General features: G+C 48.3%; 1 long non-coding RNA gene across 1 annotated transcript in view; it reads right to left on the bottom strand.

Moving 5' to 3' along the window:
• LOC134807254 (uncharacterized) overlaps positions 1–6,017 on the bottom strand; it is a 209,688-nt gene that overhangs the window by 147,468 nt on the left and 56,203 nt on the right. The gene's annotated exons all lie outside the window — the stretch shown is intronic.

Genomic DNA, 6,017 nt, shown 5'->3' with positions numbered 1-6,017 from the left:
ATGGGGGTGGGATGGGAGCTGGCCACCGTGTGGACACGTGAGCATGCACATCTGTCCATCCACACTTCATGTACGACAGGCCTGTGTACAGGCACCACAGGAACATGCAAGCTGGACTGATGTGAACATGAGCAAGCACATGTGAGTGCTCTGAGGTGTGTACACCACGCCTGTGCATGAAAATACATGTGTGTGTCTACACGTCCCAGCATGCATGTGAGCAGATGACTGACCAAGCCCAGAGTGGCTGCAGACAGAAGCCAGAGCCCCTCCAATCCTGATTTCTTTCCCCTGATCACCCCAAATCTCTTATCTATGTCTCAGCCCCATGCCCAGCAGATAGTTTTTCTCGTGTTAACTGAGAAAACTGCAATGGTAGCTGACCGCTGTCAATATCAGAAAACTGCAATGGTAGCTGACCGCTGTCAATATCTGCTGCCATGTTCCCGGTTCCCTCCAGCCGCAGCAGAACAGCCAATCCCTCCACCAGCAGCCATCCCTTTCCCTCTGGGGTCTCTGCCCATTCCCTCTGTCTTGGCTGCCGCCCATCACCAGTTAAACAAGCTTAGGCTTCTCCCAACTTAACAAAAATCAACACAAACACATGCCAGGATGTTGTATCTCCTTCCAAGGGCCACACTGGCTCTTTCTCCCCTTCGAAGCCAGACTTCATAAAGGAGCTGTCTGCCTCCCCTGTATCCACCTTCTAGCCTCATACATCTCCCCCACTGCACTCCAGCTCCTACCCCTTCCCTCCCTGGAACCGCTTTCACCAAGGATGCTCATCCCCTCCCTGTGCTGAATCCATAAGTCACTCTTCAGCCCTCCTCTTACTGGCCTTTCGGCAAATTTGGTCCTACTGGTCACTCTCTTCTTCCTTAGTTTCTGAGAGGCCACGTGTTTGCAGCTCCCTCCCACACACTGGCTACTCCTTCTCAGGCCCCTCTGCAGTATCCTATAAATGCTGCAGTGTTCACTTTGCCTATCCTGCCCCCACCCCTTTTCTAAGGATCTGCATCCCCGGAATCTGCCAACTGAACAGTTCCATAATCTGCCATCTCTGGTGGTGACCAACTAGACCACAGGGCACTCCAGATCCAAATCTCATTTATCACATACTCTCTCCTGGGCTAGGATTTGAGATCTTAAGAGGTTCTTATCCATCTCTTTGTCCTTGCCCTGGGAAGGCAGGTTAGCATGAGGCTAGGCTGGCCCAGATGCAGATAGAGCAGAGAAAGCCAGTTGCAGCAAGAGAATAAGGCAGACACACAGAGAAAAAGAGAACAAGAGACCACATGGGCCCAGATAAAAAGAGCTGGTGAGGCTACTTCCATTGGTTCTTAATGAATTCCAGGTCTCGGTTCCTCATCAGCCCTGGATGCGCTTTTTACCCCGGGGTTCTATTAAATATCCCTGAATTCTCCAAATAAATTCCCCTTTCTGTTTAAGCTAACTTGATGGGCTGCTCCTTGTAACCAAACAGCTCCAAAAGCAGCTCCTCTCGCTCTACCATCTCTTCAACACTGATTTGCCCCAGGAATCTTTCCTAGGAACTCTTCCTGTAACATTCTTCCCCAGCACTGTCCAGTGGAAATAGAATGCAAGCCACATATGTAACTCCAAATCATCTAGTAGCCATTTTTAAAAAGCTAAAAGAAAACATGTGAAATTAATTTTGAATATATTATGTACATAATATAATAATATTTGACCCACTATATTCAAATATTGCATTTCAGGATTAATCAATATTAACATTATTAATTAGATATTTTATAACCTTAAATTCAGACTAAGTCTTCAAATTCTGGTGTGTATGTTCCACTAGCAGCATATTTCAGTTTGGACTAGCTCAATTCAAGCATCAGTAGTGGCTACTGGCTACCACCTTGGACAACTCAGACATACTGCAGGGCTTTAATTATCAGCCACAGAGCTAATTACTCTCAAATCTGTATTTAGATATTTGAGAGACAGCTTAATAAATGTGAAAGGGATGGTATTGTACCCCTGCGTCAACCTTCTGGTGACTTCCCACTGGGATAAAATCTAAAGTCTTTCACAAGGCCTGCCATGACCAGGCCCAACCTGCCTCAACAGCTTTGGTTTTTAACACTCTCTACCTCGTACCCAGAAATCCAGCCTCAACTGATCTTTTTCAGATCCTAGACTGCCCCTGCTCTTCACCATGCCCAGCACTTGGCTTCTCCCCATCCAACTCTACAGCACTTGGCTCACGCCAACTCATCCTTAAGGCCTAGCTTGGATGGATTCCTCTGAAAAGCCTTCTGTGACCACCCCTCAACTGCCCCAGAGCCTGGGTTGAGCACCCTGCTTATCAGACAATGAACTGTGATCACAGTTGTGTCTTAGTGGGTGTTTCCCTGGAAGCAGACTCAAGACAAGAATTTAAGTCCAAGTACCATAGATTATTTGGCAGGAGATCCTAGAAAGCACAAGTAGGGGAGTTAGGCGGTAAGTCAGGGAAGAGAATCAAGAGGCAAGAGGAAAGAGAATGAGAAGGGAAGAAGGTTCTCCCATCCCAGCCCATCTGTCACCCAGCCATGTGGGAAGCTGCTGGGACTGGCCATTTATGATCATGTTGGATGCAGGACTCCCCCCTTGCCAACCTGTAGATAACCTGGGGCTGGCGCCTAGGACCAGCCTTGTGCTACACTGCCCCCTGAGATCTGGCCCTTATGCTGAGAGTGCTATGGGGTTGGATGGGGAGAAGCCACCTAGTTTCTATCTTGGAACCTGGTTTCTACCTATAGAGTTTCTACTGTGGAGCCTAGGATCAGCTGACAACAGAGCCAGCAATGCTTCCCCTTAGTTTGACTGGGTCTCGACCTGGAGGGAGAAGGACTAGGCTCAGGGAGGAATACTGACCCCACCGTGCCCCCATCTTTCAGTTTTCCGGAATTCCGAGTGGCTGCCAGGATGTCCTGGCCATGACTATTCCTGTGCTGCTTCAGGGTGCTTATTGCAAGGACACACATGAAGGGAAGGGAAGACACCCAAGAAAATGCTTTCCAGGTACACGGTCAGGACTTATGGTGAACTGAGATGTTGTTCAGGACAAACTGGCCACTCACAAGACCCGTTCTTCTTGCAATCCCCAAATCCCCATTCTGGATTCCTCCTTCTCTCCATTGCTGCTTATTCCTCTACAACCCCAGCTCCGCTTGCTTTTTCTACTCCCTCCCTTCTGTCTCTAAGCAGGGACTCCACCTGGCTCGGTACATGAAGATCCAATATGGAGCACCACTTTTGGGCAGAGTCCTCATGCTGCGTCAACTCATAGGTCACTGGCCTCATGTCCAGCCTTTATATGGAAGTCTTTGGATGAATTTCTAATTTCTGCACCATCCGTCAGCCAGGATAGTCAGGCCACAGGGCACAAAGCTCACAGTGTATCTCAGAATTCCTTACTCAGAATGTTGCGAGGGGCCTGGCAGACACTTGGAATCTGCTGGACTCCTCCCCAAGTCAATCATTTCAAACCCATGCTTAGGACATGTGATCTAAGTAAGAGTGTTTTATATGATCTGTAAATTATGTATTTGAAAAATCTCACAAAAGAATAAAAACAAAAATCACAGGTAGTCCCACACTTTAAATCCCAATTATAAAATGGAATAAAGTTATACAAAATCAGGACTTAATCCCAGAAAATCTGGGATATGTGATGGCTGCTGGCATGGTAGGAAGAACAATGGAGTCCAAAGAGTTGAGTTCCAGACTTGTTTGCTGTGTGATCATGGACAAATCCTTTGCCTGCTCTGGGCCTTGGTCTCCTTATGTGTACAATGAGACGTTTTTACCTGAGTGATGGCATTCAACTTAGATGGCATGTGGTTCTATGGCTCTGGGCCAATCAGAGATTCCCATATTTGACCCTTTCTCAGTGAGCATGACCAGAATTTAACTCTATATTCCAGTCAGCACAAGGAAGTCCCATTGTGAGGTTTTAGTGGCCCAGAAGGTTCCCCTAAGGGACAGTTCCTGGCTCTGAAAATCACTTGCTATGAGAGTATGCCCATCCAGAAACTCTCCATGAGCCAGGAGGCTGCTGGGGAATCCCTTGCCACTCAGATGATCCCAAGACCCAAACACAATTCCGGGCCCAGAGTCTGCAATGGAGTCTTTTCTAGACTCAGCCAGGCTCGGAGCTCGTCAGGCATTCAGGAGGGAGCTCTTCTCCAATGTGGGGTTGGCACAGGCTTAGAGAGGGAGGGTGCTTGTAGGGGCCCACCATCCCCCGCTGCCCTCAGCACTCCACCCACTCCCCCATGAGGGCACCAGGTCCTGGCAGGAGACTGGCCCCGCAGTCCCCAAGCTGTTTGTCCAGCTGTCCTCGCATCCCCAGACCACAGGACTCTTATGTATCTTGGCCTGGAGAATGTTGTCAGGCATCTGGACACCCACTGGGTCCCAGCCCAGAACCAACAACGGGTGGGGGGGGGAAGGCTGGGCTGAGTTACATACCTTTCTGGGCCTCCCCTTTTCTCTTTTGTACATATGAGCCCAGATAATTTCCAAAACCCTTTGGGCTGGGCAGTCTACACCTCAACAGCAGCAGTTAAGAACTCATCTTTGAAGTTAGACAGAATGGGTTTGAACCAATCAAAGATTTCATGGATCTCAGAGTCCTGATGAATGATAAATACCCTCCCAGCTTCATGCATAAGGCTGCAGTTTGCACAAACTGTACAACATTCACAAGGCATCTCGACCTCTAACAAGAGAAGTTGGACATCAAACTACATCCCTTCAACAGCAAGATGGAGATTTCTGCCCAGAAGAAGTGAGAAACATCCTTTCTTCTCATGACCTTTGGCATTGGCTCATTTGTATAGGGCCTGGAGTGCTTTCTGTAAAATGATGGAACCCTAATCATCCGTCGTGTTTAGACACATGCCGAGAGAATGATGAAGCTAGGTGGGGGGCAGTCAGCAGGAGCCAGATTACCTAGAGGGATAGTTAGGGACCCAAAATGGAAACACACCATAAAGGGCAAGGAAGAGTACAGCATGGTAAGCCAAGCTCAACAGTCAAGTGAGGATATAGTGGAGAAGGGTGTTAGAGCAGACACAGGAAGATCAGTTTCCTGATTCAGCCACCCCAGTGGTGGAAGTGGCTGGGTGGGCCCAGGCGGGGAAAGAGCTGCAGGTCTTTGGAGGCCAGGCTATCCAGCTGTCCTCCAGCAGAACAAGGAGGAGGAGAATGTCTCTTCCTGGGGGTTCGTGGAAATATTTTGATAGGAGTCATCTTTCCTTGGCCAAGCAGGTATAGGATTGATTACTACACACACAAACTCTGCAACATCTTTTTTTTTTTTTCTTTTTTAATGGAGTCTCGCTCTGTCACCCAGGCTGGAGTGCAGTGGCGTGATCTTGGCTCACTGCTACCTCCACCTCCCAGGTTCAAGCAATTCTCCCACCTCAGCTTCTTGGAGCAGCTGGGATTACAGGTGCGCACCACCTAATTTTTGTATTTTTAGTACAGACGGGATTTCACCATGTTAGTCAGGACGGTCTCGAACTCCTGACCTTGTGATCTGCCTGCCTCAGCCTCCCAAAGTGCTGGGATTAGAGGCCTGAGCCACCGCGCCCAGCCTGCAACATCTTTTAAGGTAGCGTTTCCCAATCTCAGCACCACTGACATTTGGGGGGCTAGATAATTCTTCATTGTGGGGGCCTGTCCTGTGCATTGCAGGATATTCAGCAGCATCCCTAACCTCTACCCTCTAAAAGCCAGTAGCACCACCACCATCCTGAGTCATGACAACCAAAAATATCTCCAGACATTGCCAAGTGTCCCCTGGGGGGCAAAATCACCGCCAGTCAAAAATCACTGTTCTTAGGATAAGATATACTTAGGCATATTTTCTTTCTAAAATCAATGTGATAGTCCCACCTTTTCACCAGAAACAAATAAGAAGAGCCAGTAACCACTGAATTACAGGGCATATGAGCTACTTTAAGCTTCTTACCTATATTAGTTCATTTAATGCT

This window comes from Pan troglodytes, chromosome 9 (assembly GCF_028858775.2).
Source record: "Pan troglodytes isolate AG18354 chromosome 9, NHGRI_mPanTro3-v2.0_pri, whole genome shotgun sequence".
Classification (NCBI taxonomy): Eukaryota; Metazoa; Chordata; class Mammalia; order Primates; family Hominidae; genus Pan; species Pan troglodytes.
Note: the sequence above shows the minus strand (reverse complement) of the source record. Positions and strands in the feature narration are given on the sequence as shown.